At 38.1% G+C, this 17216-nt stretch overlaps 1 long non-coding RNA gene across 2 annotated transcripts in view; it reads left to right on the forward strand.

Moving 5' to 3' along the window:
• The window catches only part of LOC105195795, a 255143-nt gene that overhangs the window by 72280 nt on the left and 165647 nt on the right, over nt 1-17216 (forward strand). The gene's annotated exons all lie outside the window — the stretch shown is intronic.

Raw genomic sequence — 17216 nt, forward strand, 5'->3', positions numbered from 1 at the left:
AATTGGTAATATTTCAAAACTGATAAAGGTATAGTGTCATCTAAGCGTCATACATTCCTATTTAAAGAAACGAATGAACCAAAAGAATAATTACTTAGATCTGAATATGCTATATCGATGCTATATCGATGTAGAGCTGTACGCTCGCACCTCGCACGAGAGAATGAGAGACGAACCTAACTACTCTCTTATAGGTACGGATAACACGCGGCTGCGGTGTATGCGCGAGAGTGCTCTCTCACGAGGACGGCGCAAACATTCTCGATTTACACGTTAGCCATTCCATTTGGCTCGAATCGGTTGGAAGCCATTAATATCGGCGAGCGTGAAAGGCACTCCGGTCGGAGCTCGGTTTCTGACTCGGCTAGAAGACAGGCAACCCTTCCCTCTAAATCCAAGGGACTGTGAAAGGGTAAAATTGCGCCCGCTCTTACCGTTCCCATCCTTCCTCTTTCGACGTTGTACCTCTCGCTTCTTCGTCCCTTCGATATCCCTCCGTGAAATCAATAAATACATATTTGTTCGACACACAGAGAATCAACTATCAATGACACTAATACCATTAATCGAAAATTGACACAGCATGTGGGTTAGGCGTGGGGGTGGCCAGGAGAATGAGAGAAACCCCCGAGATCCGTACCTGCACCCTCTCGTTCTCGTGATTTCCGCAAAGTCACGTTACAAATGACCGCGCGGCTGCCTTCTGTCCTCATTACCAAAGTGACATAATCATTCGTTCGAGAAGCGAGAAGTGCGATGTGTGTAGCACGAGATCGACGTCTCGCAATGACGTACTTAACCATGTTTAATATAATCTGTTCTCGTTATCTATCCATCGTAGCTACGAAATGTATTCATCGACCAAGATGTACGATCGTACGATCGTACGATCATGGCACCGCTCCGTGTTCCAAGGATATTTACTATACGATTGCTCCTACTTATTTCCTGTGTATTTGATTTGAAATTTGCAAAACCAAAATGCGATTCAGACACGTGTATGTGTGTTCAAGGGCTTAAAATTAGCTGTATAAAAATTAATTTTATTAATTTCAACACATTAGTGTTGCATGTATAATTTCAAAGTTACAATTACAATATTAAAAAAATTAGTTTTGATTTACGATTTGAATGAATTGGAAAATGTCGTTTAATTATCTATCATTTGAATCGTACGCAAGACAAACAGAATTTACGTACTGTTGGGCAATTAAAAAATAATCAAAGTCAAATACCTGCTGCGAGTGCATGTTTGTTGGGCCCATGGTAATCCCGGGGGATACGCGATCCCCGCGGGCTTAGACCATAATTTATGGTTGTATAAGAATGTGGAAGGGTCCTTGCTGCTGTTTACTATCCTACATGGATTACTCGTTCATTAATTCGTGCATCTATTGCCCTCTTTTCTTTCATTTTACATTTACGTTTCGGTAAAGTAGAACGAAACGTGGAAGCGAAGCTTAATTTAAAAAAATAATCGTAAATTGATCTACATTTTAAGAGTAAATTTCAAGTCATTTGTTTTTACTCTTATTTTCATGATTGTTACGTCAAGTATATTTATTTTTATGAAATATGCAAAACGCAAATTATTAATGTTTCACACACACACACACACACACGCGCGCGCGCGCGCGCACGCACGCACGCACGAGTCTAAATCTAATACAAGAGAAAATTTGTATTAATTTAAAAGAAACTTGCCGTCCATTGACGATACGGTACGAAAGACATTCTTTGGATTTTCACCAACACCTGCTACCATGTCGTCGTTTTTCGATCAGAAAAGAATACGGATAAATAGCTCTGATACATAGAGAAGTATGTACGCCATCTAAAGCTCCAGAAGGGTACACACTCCCGTGTATCGCGTCTGTGCCATCTGCGCCGATCGCGGTTGCTCCGTACGTTAAAACCCTTCAGCCAGTTTCCAGTTGGCAGCTTCATGCTCGTTCCGGAGGGTTTTAGAGTCGGGAATTCAGTCGGTCGGTCGGTCGGTCGGTCGGTCGGTGCCCTACCATTACTCATTCCGTGGCAGCGGCGGGTACGCCACCCTAGCGCGTGCAAACAATTTGTTTCGGGGTGGACGATCTCGCGGTCGTGCGAACAAGTCGTTCGGAAATGACGACGAAATCACAAAATTTATCGTTCGAATATGAATGCGCGGAGGTTACACGTCCAATTATGTCGAATAATACCTTAATTGCTATTTAACTTACTTTAGCAGTAAGTAAGAAACATTCTCTCTACGAAGTTTCAAATTTAAAACTTTGAAAACTTAATATAATATTTTACGAATGATTTGTTTTTTTTTAATTAATCTGGATAATTTCAAACTGTCTAAATACTGCATGACATTTCTATCAGTATTGATGAGCTTACATTATCGATTGCAGTTTTGCATAAAAGTAAGATGCTACTAGTATTAATATCGGAATCGTGCTTTAAACCTTTTTTAGGCTCTCATTTTATCCTCTTTTTCTAGCTGGTAGCTGGTAGCTGGTAGCCAGGTATTTCCGCTTTGCGCTGGGCAACCGTGTCGGCCGCATAAATTGATACAGATGCGAGTTAGCTAGAGTTTTTCGCTTCCATCCCAAAGGGAATACCTTGATACCATAGAAACCAACTCGAATGTTGCAAGCTGCGACGGAAATGAGGCTGCCGCTTCGTATCGAAAAATATCTCGAGCGTCTTGAGTGATATATATATATATATATATATATTTTTTTTTTTCTCTGAAAAGCAATATCTTAAAAATAAACTTAAAAAAAAGAACAGATTTCGAACGTTGACCTCGATCGCAATAGCCATTTGTTGCGAGGAAAGCTTATTGTGCAAATAGGTCGTCGCAAGTAAACAAATAATGAACGCACGAGCTATCTCGAGCACGTGCTATTAGATATAACTTACACTTTATGACTAAGCGTAAACAAGAAAATAAGGAAAATAGCGTTTCTTAGATTTTCAATCTTCTCTCTTGATATAATGTTTACTGAAAAACTTACATGAAGCAAATCTTTCGAAATAAATTTATGTATATTAAAAGATTTAAATGCAAACGAATTTGAAAGTGATACTTTCTTATGTCGGTGCGAATATCGCGAAAAAAGTAATAATTTTTTAAATAATTTTTCTCCAAGTTTGTAAAAAGATGTAATTATTATTACAATAAGAACTGTTGAATTTTAACATATATAAACAAATTTTATAGTAAATTTTATAGTAATATCGAAAAATTTTTAAGTGGTAATAATAGTGGAAACAAAATATATACAATTTAATTTTACATTTGGAGATCTGAATTCAAACTAAATCTGTCTATAAAATTGGTTTTTTTTTCTATCAACCACAATAGTAGTATGTTTCGCATTTATAATATGTACTTTTTCTACTCTTGTAACAATCCTTACAGCACTTGACGAATTCCGATAAATCATTCTATCCTGTCTCATGTCTGCTTTGAAGAGAATACGTTGACGATTCTTTAACGATGCGACACGGCGTACCAAAGATTCAAGCGATTTATTATCAACAAGGGAAGAAGTTACAAAGTTTCAAAATCTTCAATTACGAAATAGATTGATATTAATTGATTAAAATTTTCAGAATGTGTAGCTAATAATATTAATCTTAATTTTACTCTTTTTAGCTAATTTCTTTTTTTAATATTAATATTACTATTTTTGGGGGATAATTTGATTTACCAATTTGAAACTCTTCTCATGTAAAAACTATTATAGCCTCGACATTTTGATACTAGATTTTTTGTCTCGAAATGATCTCAGGGGTCTGCCATTAACAGGTGTCACGCGAAGTTTAAGACACCCTGTACATGTAATAAAATAGTTTTGTGTGTGTGTGTGTGTGTGTGTGTGTGTGTGAGTGTATGTGTGACTTATACGTATTAGTATAAATATAAAAATTAAAACAAAACTAATAAATTTTGTAAACAATCGAATCATTTTTATTGCTCAATATTCGGGATTAAAAATTAAATTTATACATTTTTTATCGTTTGATAATCGGTATTACTAGCTAGGGAAACAGACTTTGAGGAAGGGATGTCTAGCACATGAAAGGACAAGTTTACGATCTTCTGACGCTTTCGTAGAGGAGCCATTTATTAATAGCCCCTCTCGAGTTAGCCCAGCACGACATTGCAGAATTGTCGCCAAACCTCAACTCGCTTTATGGCCATTTAATTGGCCGAGATAGACGACGATATATTATTATGCTAATTTTCAAGGAACGTAGCAACTGTGGGAATCGTTACCAAGAGATTAAAGACCCTTGGTGACATCATATCGTTAATTACTACATTGAACATGAACGTCACGATGTTAATGGTTTATCTAAGCTTCTTGGCTCGTTCGTGTCCTATTTATACAGAGGAAGAGTATCTGTCGATATAATCAGCTGTTCTATTAGTACTCTTGTATTTCCTCAGTAATAAATCTTATTCTTTTGCAAAAATATTTAATTTAAATATATATTTGTGTAGACGTAATTATTCAAAGAAAATTTCATGTGATGACAACGTCCATTTTCATGTCAAATTTAAACGCATAAAGCGAACGTTTATTTACGCTGCGTGATTAATCGTACATCACTGTTTATTTAAAGGTTGTAATACCGTTTATGATTAAGGCCCACGTCATCGTACAGCGAAAGTCTACAAATTTGTTCGCACTTGAGTTTCGCTCCATACGAATTTATAGTCTTGCCTAATCTCGGAACATGAATGAGAAGAAAATCCACGGTAGTATAGGCATCAGCTGATCTTTGCATGATCCGCTACTGTGTTACTTGCAAACTTGCTGTTTGTTTTGCCAAATATTTTTATTATACAATATTACATCTGTGATAAAAACAATATAAATATTTGATTAGTGTATCGTAAAATTCATAAAAAAGGAAAGTATCATAAAATTTGTTGTAATTATTCTTTTTCATCTGCTATTGCTTTATAGGTGATAGTAAAGACTCACAACATGTAATGACTTTGTGATTTTTAGATATTTTAAATACTGCAATGAAAATATCTAGAGAAATTTATAAGAAGAATCAGTATCTTTTAATTTTATATGTATATTGTACGATATATCGAAATGAAAAAATAACACAGCACTTAAAGAATAAAGATACAATTAAAAAATTTTGAAGTAAAGAATGGAATTTTAAATTAGGCAACAGTTCGACAGTATCTTTATAATAGATTTCACGATTTCAGAAAGACGCTAAAAAATATAGGAATATTTTTTGATAAAATCAAACCTGCTTTGCTTCATGTTTTTGGATAAAATGTATATAACAGTATTCCAACCATATATCAAGTTATTATCATTAATTAACTCTGAATAGCTCTGAAGCTCTGATGGCAAAGATTCGTCGTTAATTCCGATGTGACACGATGCTTAAACATAATGCGAACAATGAATATAGGAGAGAGGATGATTTTGGAGATACATCGAAAATTCAGCGTTCTAAATTTTGCGTACGGCGCATTTTCCGTGGGAAAATTGGCGCGTCTGGCGCCGGCGGGCAAAAAATTACATGAATTTCTAAAAGGGCGAAGGACAGCGGGAATTGTCGAACGCCGCCGACTGCCACAGGCGCTGTAACGCGATCCTACCGTAATTCACGTTGGTTTTACGCTTTATGCGACACGCAGAACATTGCGCGCGGCCACGCGCGAATTTACGGGGATGGCCGGCGGCGTGCTCGGCACCGGGACAAAACCTTTGCAATCGTACTTGATGGACGCATGGCCAGTATTGGATTAAATGCCTCGAAAAAAAGAGAAAAGAAAATAACAACGTGCGTCGCGGAGAGAGCAATGCTGTCGCTTTTTCTCTACGTTTCGTCAAAGGAGAAAGATTTCGGGAGACGAGATTTACACGCAGAAAGAGACAAACTGACCATCCACTTGTGCTGTTTTTCCTTCTCCAGAGACGCAATCATGCGCAAAAAGTTATTATAAAAGCAAATTACAGCTGGGTTTTCACACGGACAAACGCAGAGTTTATGCATTGTTATTATTTAATTAATTGGATACTCTTTGTAATGTAAATTAAATTTTGATAACACTCCCGTACCTGTACATATCTCGACATTTTAATTTAATAATAATTTAATAGCATCGCGACTATATACACCAGCGGCCGAAAATTCGCCGTCATCGTATCAAAGCGCGTTTAATTATTTCCATGTTATTCGGGATTATTTGACGGTCGATGTGCTTAATCTAAAAGTTCTATGGCCGCGATTTCGAAAATGCATATCCCGTCCTCTCAATTCCGGGACTCGCGCGGTGGAGAAATGAAAAATATACATATAGATACACCGTTACGCGTAAGTCAACTTTTAAAGATTCAATGGTCGAGACGATCTGGCGATACCTTTTGTACGTGCGCTACGCAAGGGATCCGCGGCGGCTAGGCTCGTGCTCTGGTGGAAAAAGGGTTGAAAGGATTGCGATAAGAGAGGATATAGCCGAGAGAGAGAGAGAGAGGCTGTGTGTGTTTGGTGGGCCGCGCGGAAGAAAAGAGAGAAATGAGAATGAGGAATAGAGGGCGAAGAAAAAGGAAAAAATAGGAAAGAGAGAGAGAGAGCCCATTGTATTACGAGCTTTTTGAGCAAGCCTGTGCTCCAGGGCTGATGGTTTTGGTGTCGGTAGCGGTAAAGGTTGTTCCAAGTGAAAGAGCGAAAGAAACGAGGAGAAAATAAGAGAGAGAACGCAAGAGGATACGTGGTGGACGGATCAGGAAGAAGGGATGAGTTAGCATGGGGGTGAACTGGTCTGGTGGGCGAATGTCTGTCTGTTGGCTGCCAGCGAGCCAGTCAATCATTACGTGCCGCGCAAGCGCTTGCAAGCCACCTTTACTCTCTCCTTCATCTCTCCTCCCGTTTTCCGTTTCTCTCTCTCCGCGCGCGATCATCGCATTCTCTCCTGCTCTCCAAATCTCTCTCTTTCTCTTTCTATCGTTTACCTTTCTCTCTCTCTCTCTGTCTCACACACACACACACACACACACACACACACACACACACACACACACACACACACACACACACACACACACACACACACACTCTTCTCTCCATCTCTCTTTTCCTTCTCCATCTACCTCTCGTTTCCTCTTCTGCGCGTTCGTCCCCTTCATTTCCCTCAGTACCAAGTTCACCCCGTTGCTCCATGCTACAAGCACGCTACAATGCTGCCTGCCGCCGCCCATCCTGCATATTTAAGCGAGCTGTCTTGCTATGCAGTCGTTACCGCCCGCACCACCTAGACCGACCGCTCGACGACCGTTCTCCACCATCGCCGACCTCCGCTTTCCCTCTCTGCAATGCTCGTTTCTTTCTCTCTCTCTCTCTCTCTCTCTCTCACACACACACACACACACAAAACACACACTCTTTCTCTCTCTCTCTCCTCCTTTCTCCTCAAGAGAGAATATACTCTCTTCTTCTCTCGACGTTTTCATCACTATCTTTCTCTTTCGTGGTTTGCACCACTATTCCCATCGTTTCCTGCAAGCCTCTCTTTGTATTCTGCGCAGTATGATGCGATAAAGAATTTCTCGGAAAGATATGTCTTTGAGTATTTTTATGTCGTCTGCTTCTAAAAAATTGTAAAATGTACCATCACATAACAATCATCTAGGTTCACAAAGTAATTCCTGCCGTTACTAATGAAATGTCTATAGACGATTTAATATTGTGTATTAATTTGTGATGATTAATTGATTTTTTTTAATTAAAAAGTTCTACGTAAAATAAAAAAGTTATGTAATATATATTTCAATACGAGCGTAAAATATTTCCTTATTGACATAACAATAACAATAATAATAATAATAAAGCGCAAGAATTAAATAATCTTATTTTCACTTCAAGTTTAATTTTATTTTTAACAATTTCTAAAAGTCATTAACAAAAAATAGACCTAATGTAGAATTACATCTACAACATTGTAGAATTTTCTTCAAAATCTAACATTTACGATTCCATTCTGCAAAATAGAAATCGTAAATGTTGACTCGAAAGATTTCCATTATCAGAAACAACTGAAACATTTGTAGAGAAATATTATCAATGTCAAAAACAGCTGGCAGCCGCTCGTCCTGAGGCGCCTCCAAGAATAAGGGTAGCGTCCTCAGGAGTTAGGAAAGTTGTAAGAGCGCGTGCGCGCTTGGGACAAATATCGAGAACGGAGTCGGTCGCGGGTGGTTGGCGGCGGTGGATGGCCGAGGGGGTGGCGACGAAGGATAGCGACAGCGGCTGCGGAGAGCGTAGTAGCGAGTAGCAGAGGCAGTAGTGGTGGAAGCAGCAAGCCCGGGGTTGCGTTCCGTCAGCGGGGGTGGAAGTCGCACGAAACTGAGGGTTGCCCGCGCCGCTCGCTCGTACTCGCTTGCACTCGCTCGCACTCGCACCCCCAGCTGGCCGGGGTGTTACCATGGATACGGCGCTCGCGCCTTGACATTGACAAATGGTTGGCCGAGGGTGAGCTGAACACAGCGCTGCTTTTACATATGCAGGGACACCCATTTGTCCGTACGTGGGCGCGAGGGAAAGAGAGAGAGAGAGAGAGAGAGAGAATGAGACGGGGGGGAGACGATGACGGCGATAGCAGAGGGAGCCAAGTGAGAGGAGACCGGCGCGGCGGCGACCGTCGGCAGCCGACCGCTTCCTACCACTTTGCCACCTACCGCTTTTGAATTACCTTGACGGAATCATTCGAGCTGTTTATTAGAAAATAGATTTCACCTTACCTGTTTTATATTACATTATACGTTATTCGTGAATGGCGATTTCAGCGATCGACATCGCTTTTGCCTGAAGGAAATAATTTTTTTCCTCATTGTCTTATAGGATACAACTCGAGGATAATTAAAAATTATGTTACTTGATGTAATTTTTTTATGTGCGAATAAAATTATTGCATATTAATTTTCTTCTACTAACATAATTGAAATTTTGTTATTTTATTTGAGTTTTAATCAAATAAATTTTCTACATGACAAAATCAATAAAAAGAGTAAATAATAAATGACAAAATCAAGTCAAACCGTCAAATACAAGAAATCAATAAATCAAAGCACATGAAATTACGATGGAATCATGTATGCAATCAAGTGTTTTACATCATCATAACTTTTAATATTCATTTTAGATACGCGATTTACGAGTACATTGAGTGGCAGACTACGGCTTTGATCATTGCCAATCAATGATTGTCAGTACGAGCTTTTCGTTAACATGTTGCAGCTGCATGAAGCACACCGCTTTCGACCTGTCTATCCACCGAATGCGACCTATTTATGCATCGTTGACACTTGATATGTGCAAGCGCTGTCGCTTAATCGCCAATTACTTTGGTGATGTACTATCACGACTGGTTTAATTATAACATGCGCAGAGTAATTTCATAATCAAAACAATCAAATTTATCCCTTTAGGTTACACTTGTACTTTTTAATTTTTCTGAACAATAGATCAATAGAATAAGTTAAATTAGATCAAGTTTTTCTCGAAAAAGACGTTTTACAAAGTTATCACACGTACATGTAATAATAACAATAAAAAAATTTATAATATATTTTTCTTAAAATGTTTCAAGTATTATTATTTGTACATACTTACATGTACAATTAGATACAATAAAATTAATAATAATAATTCATGTTAAAAATGTTGTGTTTTAGAAAAAAAATGAACAGAAGAAACGGAAAAGGATAAGATACACACAAGTATTATATAAAAATCGAAAGTTAAAAGCACATTGAACATCATGACTCGATATTCATTCCCGATGGTGTCAATTTTCCGATCGGAGTTGTGCGCGTTAAGCGAGGATCGAGGTAGAGTCTGGTGTCGTAATCGTGTCCCGAGAGAGAGTAAACGATACTAGCCCTCGTCCTGGCAGTGCTCCGTAATAACAACCCCCCGGCTCCGTGAGACATAAACGGGCGCCTATCGCGCATTACTACCCCGAAGTAGCCACTCCCTTCTAGCAGGCCAAGCTCAGCTCTAATATCTCATTACCGCGCCACCAGTCAGCCGTGCCGTCCTGCCATTACGAGATTGTTTGCTCGCGGGGCCTTCCCGCGCCTAATATATTACCGGCTTCCTAACGCGCACCACCGCGTTAGACGACGACCGAGTTAGTTCGACGAACTTTCTAACGGCTTCACGGATCGCCTGCTTCGACGGTTGATTAAAGCCACCAGCACGATTTCCGGCTAATGTAGAAATTGCTTCCGTTTCGCGAATGAGCAACCGAATCTACTCGCGAAACTTTCTTCCTATCGACCACCTCTTTTTACCTCTAAACGTTTTCAAGACAAAATATGAAGATTTAAATTTAATTTCAGCAAATATATATATATATATATATATATATATATATATATATATATATATATATATATTAATCCCTCGATCAATCATGAAACGAATTGATTAAAATAATAGAATTAGTTTTCACAAGATTGATAGTTGCTTCTATTATATATAATCGTCGATTATCACTTTATGCAACACTCTAGGCATTCGATTAAAATATATTTTTAAATAACATCTCTCTCTCTCTTTCTCTTAAACAAAACGCAAAATTAAATCCATAATCATACACAAAATGTAGATTAATTACATGAAACTCTTAGATACTCATGGTATCAATGAACAGCTTAAAAGAGCTTGCTAATGTTTGTTTCAATAGAGAGCAATCAAGTCGAGTAGAATGATCGGAGAAGGCACACCATTTGTAATGAGGTGGACAAACGGAAAGGAATGGAAAAATTTCGACTGCCACGCGTTTCTCGACATCACGACTTGTCTCGTTAGTTTCTTGCACCGCCGCCGCGCCGATGCCGCGTAAACTGCCGACTAGGCGCTTTTATTGGATGACGCCTGGCAGGAAGCATCGATGGCAGCAAAAATAATTGGTACCTTCCCCGATTCTCGACGCTGCCGCGTAACAAGGTCCATTTCCATGGAATAACCATCAGCGGTAATTGGCACCTACAGCAACACCGCGATGCTCTCTGGTCCTCCATCCACCCTATCATATTTCAGAACAGGCAGTGTGCCAGATAGAGACGCGGGGAGGAACCTTCGGTCCAGGGGATGCGTGCGAATAGCAAATGTGTTTTATACCAACGGCAACGGTACCCTTTCGCTTTTCAGTCGTACTGAGAGAAGCGACTCCGGGAACGGCGACGAATAACAAAGCGGAGCCATCGACAGCTCGCTAACGACCCTCTATATACCCGATTCTCCCGCCAAGATCTCCTACCTATAAAACGTCGGTCATACGACGAGTGGTGCACCGATTTTGAAACGCCATGTCGCCCATTTCGACGGTCATGGCAAGATTTTATGTTTTGCAGATTACCTTTCCATTAAACGACGATAAAGCATTTTCTCACCGTCATGCGAGTCCTCAACTGAAATCTATTCTATAGCTTTCGAAGTTTAATCGTATACCATGATATCGCGTCTGCTATATATAACAAAATTCAATATGACCTAATAATCCTACCTTTTAGTTATACGCATTTATTTTTTGTAAAAAAAAGAATCAAAAAATAAAAGAAAATAGAAGGAAAGAAATACTGACGAATCGATTTGTGCGAAGAAGAAATTTTAAACATTGGAAATTTTAAATATTTTGTTATAACCAAATATTCACGACAAAATACGAGATGTGCGTAATGCTCAAATAAAATAATAATTTTTTTAATATCAAATAATTTACTACTTATCTTGTTTCTTTATGCTCTACAAAAGTCGTAACGTCGAATGTGATCAGAAGATTTTGTTTAAAAATTAAACACAATGAATCGTGTTGAAAAATAATATATTGCTGAATGAAGGAATCTCTTTCTTTGGAATTTGGAGCGAGACTATCAATATCAGCAACGACGTTGCGACTTCTCACGGGTATGTGTAATAAAGTTGTAAAAGATACAAGTGTACACAAGATGTAGCATTTAATGCTCACGTTTCAAAAAACACTATACAATGGACACTCTCTAACATAGACCACCCTTGACATCGTTCTTCCTTTCATCGTCATCACGTATTCGATCCGTGAATTTAATAAAACAGAATCGATGAGTTCAAGTACACAAATGATCGAGTGTAATCTTTTTTGTCTCTCCTCTCTTTCTCTACATATCTTGTACCTGTGTATGTCGTATGTATGTGATTGTGTGTAGGTTTTCAAGTGAATCTGAATGTATGAGTGAAGATGAGTGTCTCGGTATGTGTGATGGCTCGAGAGGCTTGTGCCCTTTAGTACAATTATATGTATGCACGTAGTCCCATAATACTTAATACTTTACATCAACGTGTGGTATCCCACAGTTCGATCCTCCGTTTAACTTTTGACCAGCGTCTTGCGGCTCTCTTCACGTTTCCCTTATCTTTTCGTATACGCGAGAATGTGTACAATCCGGGCAACGAGCACATCTCCGCTCGCGATAAGCACGTAGAAAGGATTTTCGACTGCCATACGTAACTACACCGCAATCACATCTCTCTCTCTCTCTCTCTCTCTCTCCCCCCTCTCCCCTCTCCCCTCTCCCGCACCCACCCCTCCCCTCTCTCTCCCTCGCACACGTTCCTCTCATTCGTTCTGTCTTTTTCTTTTTTCCTTTCATTCATCTCTCTTACACTTTGTCTCATTTTTTTCGCTCCTCCTGCTATCACAATTGTGTAAGTTAATATCGAAGAGCGATACGATTTACAAAGCAGAACACAATTCATATATTTCATTCTTTTTTCTTTAATTTATTTGCAGTTTTTTCATTCTCTTATTTAAGGGCGTCAATAGGTCGTCAATACGCAAACAGTTGCAAAAATCTGATTCCATATCGATATAATAAAATGTTAGCTTTACTATACACATTGTGTCTTCGTCGTATGCGCGTCACTATTGTATCAACTTCACAGACCCCGTTATCATGATCGATTTGCATCATTTTCGTGATAATAATAATGATTGCCATGATTTTTGCGACAATGCAAATAATCATCATCATTATTATGACCATCGTCGCACAGTCGACGTCGTAGCAGTTAACCATCCATCGTCCGTAATTATACAATAGTTATACATTGTTTCATCTCTGGTTTGCTACTGGTTTGCACGCACGCATTTTTCACATTTAAATTCAAATATGCACATCCACACAACACGCACATGTAAGCACGCATTTATTCTCGTCCTTTCTCATTATCCTCGCCGTTCGTGTTGCCGCTCATAAAATCTTTGTTACGATTTACCCTCTAACATGATTATTATTTAAATAGATCTTACTGTTACTTCGTATACATTTTTAAGGCGATGATTCAATCGAGTGAACTCATTTATAAAACGAACAGCCAATATGACGTTCGTTCGCTCCGTTCTTCGCTCGATTGTGTTGATATTTGCGCGCCTTCTCGATCGTGCGATCTTCTTTAACTGATTCAAAAATCAATTTTGTTTTTCAAAATTTTCCACGCGTTTCATGTCATATCAAACTACATTTTAATTCAATTGATTCCGATTAGATTGTTAAATTTCATGCAACCATGTTAACGTATTAATATGTCTACGAAAAGGAATTTATTATTGTATTGACTTATCGTGTGACGCTAATGATTATTAGAAAAAAAGAATTTAAAACATTACAAAAATTTAATTACATATACTTGAAATTATTTTGCAATCAAATTTGTATATGTAAATAATTTTACTATAATTTTGTTAAACGTCATACTTTGTTGGGGAAATTAATCACTCGATTTTATATATATATATATATATATATATATATGTGTGTGTGTGTGTGTGTGTGTGTGTGTGTGTGTGTGTGTGTGTGTGTGTGTGTGTGTGTGTGTGTATGTGTATACACACACCATGCATAATGTAACGTATCGTACATGACCAAAGACAATCTCAACAAAAATAGACACAATATATCGTTCAACAAATATAAATTGTAAATATATGCCGTTGCCTTTGGCATTATGCACGACGAAGAAAATGCCGATGTGTCGTCATCACTTTTTGTGATTGTCTCATTCTTAATAACTATATTTATAATTTTATCATTAATAGTAAATAGTAAATAATACAATTTTAATTTTAGTCTTGTGACTAAGAGTATTTCACGCACCGAAATTATACGCACATCTTAGAATCGTAAGTAAAGTGATACAAAATATATATACATATATATTTAAATAATCAAATAGTGTTAAGAAATCGTCATCGATAGAGTCTTAACCGATTTCTCATGCGTGTAATCTCAGCGACATAATTTCGTTGAAAACGAATACAATTTCCGTTTATTTTATCGTACACTGTTTTCATCCGTTGCAACGATCGCGATTAATTTCCCCAAGAAAAGTTTGCGCGACTCAATAGATTTATAGAATCGAATAATCCTTGCACTTGCTCTCCTTGACAGTGGGAAGCGGTCGACGATCGTACGATCGATTGGCGCGTATCTCACGTAGAGGAGCCATGCATGTGCATGTGCATTTACGCGACGAACGCACAAGTAACTTACGAATTTGAATAATTCTTCCGATTTAATCAGGACAATAACTATACTGACTTTTCTCGCACCTGAGTCTTTCGGTATACGTGGATTATCTTTTTCTTAGTTTAGTATACTAGAACGCCGATCGCGCGAGGCACAACGTGCAACGCTGATGCTTCTCTTTAACCGCGCAGAAAGAATTGGATGATTCGATTTTGTTCTCGCATAGAATTCTATCTGTCGGAATTATTCCTGAATATAAATTTCGAGTGAGATATGTCATGAGGAACACCGATGCGTTGCCGATGCGCCGCACGACTCTCGGCAGGAGCAATTGTGTTACATTAAAACTTTTATACAAGATTTACGTGTATGCGGGTGTATTGAAAATATTGATAAAATTTTTGTCTTATGCTCTTTCTCTCATTCTCGCTCCCTCTTCTTCTACTCGTCATTCTCTCATTTTGCTCGTCGTGCTCCGATCAGAGAGAATGGTACCGATGATCCTTCCGAACGAATCGTCGTGTGTCTCGATCGTCGAGAAATCAACGAGACACGCGTTCTCGCGTGACGCATGTGACGTTAACGAGGGGCGTTTTTATTATTTCGTACTCTTATTCGTCGTCAATTCGCTCTCACGTATAATCGACGTTTTAATTTCATTAAAATTTTTTTCTTTTAATAAACATGCTCTGTCTGGCGTATCGCGTTATAAAGGTCTCTCGAAAATTCATTCCCTTTCTTCGAAAATACTCTTTCCCCTCGCTCCTATTCCCTCATTCACATGCTCGTTTTCTCTCTTTTTCTTACTTTCTATCATCGTTTGCTCGTTAATGTATTTACGTATATCAAAGACGCGTGTGCGATAAGATTTGTATAGAAATAGAAATATTCCTCCAATATAAATCGTAACGGGGGAATGAGGGAAAAGCGATTGGAAGAGATGAATATAGATTAGAAATTGATTGCATTCTACTTCTGTCTTCGTTCGATTGCGCATTTGAAACTAATATGCTGCTGTTGGATAATCATAATAGCAATAATTTTAAGAAAAATATCGAAATATCGGAATGAGCGTATGAAATGGGACGAAAAGCAAAAAGATAAGATTTTTTACTCAGATTCATCTTTATGTCCTTTGATCGCAATAATAAAACGTGTAATAAATAAAATTCGCACATATGGGTAAGACAGGTGCCAGCAATATCGCCTTGATAAAACTGGACTGATCGGTGAGGAAAAGATAAGGAAAATGTTAAATTCGAAAGGGCTTTCTTATTATCTTAAATTGTTTTTAAAAGTAGAATAGTTTTTAAAAGCGGGGAGAGGTCGTCCACGAGCACCGATATAATTAAAGAAGCAATGCATACGAACACCTCGATGATCCGCTTTTTTTCTCATAAATAAATGATCGATTTCGATTGGTGCCGCTCAATCGATGAATATACGATTTGTAGCATGTATTTATTTATTTATTTATTTAAATACTAAGTTTGGTCATTGTATCAAATTCGTTTTGTCATTGATTGTGTTTTTATATAATAACCGAGATTTATTTTTTCACGATTTCAAAAAACTTTTATTAAATATAAATTCGATATATATATATATATATATATATATATTGTATATATTCATGTCACGAGTCTTTTTGAAAGTTTCGATAATTGATAAACAAATCATCATTCGGTAAATAAATTTTTAATAACTTGAGTTTGGTTTTCTTTCGTTATTATCGAAGTGTCATTGAGCACGATACACAATATGGAAACGGAGGGAAATAATATAAATACTAATATGAATCTTTAACGCTACAAGCTAAATAGAAATACATACATTTCTAAGTCGTAACAGAACGTCACATAACGCTATTAATGCATGTGCATAATAGGTTTATCATCGTTTTTTTGTTGTTTTTCGCGCGTACTTACCTTCTTTGATATCTACATTTTCCGATAGCAGAATCTCTTTGAAATGGATGAAGGAATAATGATGAAAACAAATTGTTCTTCTCGATCTCTTATCCGATTCGTTGTTTACTCATTTTCCTTTTTCCGTAACAAAAAAAACCACTGCGCCAGAAAAACGAAGACGAGTCAATGCATGCTCGCAGAACGACTCTCCCAATTGAATTTAGATTATCTTCTCAATTTATTTTCACAATTGAATTAACTATAATATTTATACAGAATATATTATAATAAAAGTCGCAACGCGTGCGCGTATACTTCCGTTTAATTATTCTTATGATCAGGGGAAAGTATGTTTTGTGTTAAGTATACGAGATGTGTCTGTCTTTCACGAAGCTGACAAAAGTACATATGTATGTAAGTGTGTGTATGTAAGTTACTTATGTTGGAGCGGGGGTTGGATTGGGTTGGGGTTTTAGAGGGTAGGATTCTCAGAGGAATATTGCTGCGTCATCGAATATACGACAAAGAGCGTCAATCCTCTCTCTCTCTCTCTCTCTCTCTCTCTCTCTCTCTCTCTCTCTCTCTCTCACACACACACACACACACACACACACACACACACACACACACACACACACACACACACTCCTGACTCACTCACTCACTCACTCACTCACTCACTCACTCACTCACGCACTCACTCACTGACTCACTCACTCACTCACTCATTCACTTATTCATTCTCTCTCTCTCTCTCCCGCGC

This window comes from Solenopsis invicta, chromosome 4, assembly GCF_016802725.1.
Source record: "Solenopsis invicta isolate M01_SB chromosome 4, UNIL_Sinv_3.0, whole genome shotgun sequence".
Classification (NCBI taxonomy): domain Eukaryota; kingdom Metazoa; phylum Arthropoda; class Insecta; order Hymenoptera; family Formicidae; genus Solenopsis; species Solenopsis invicta.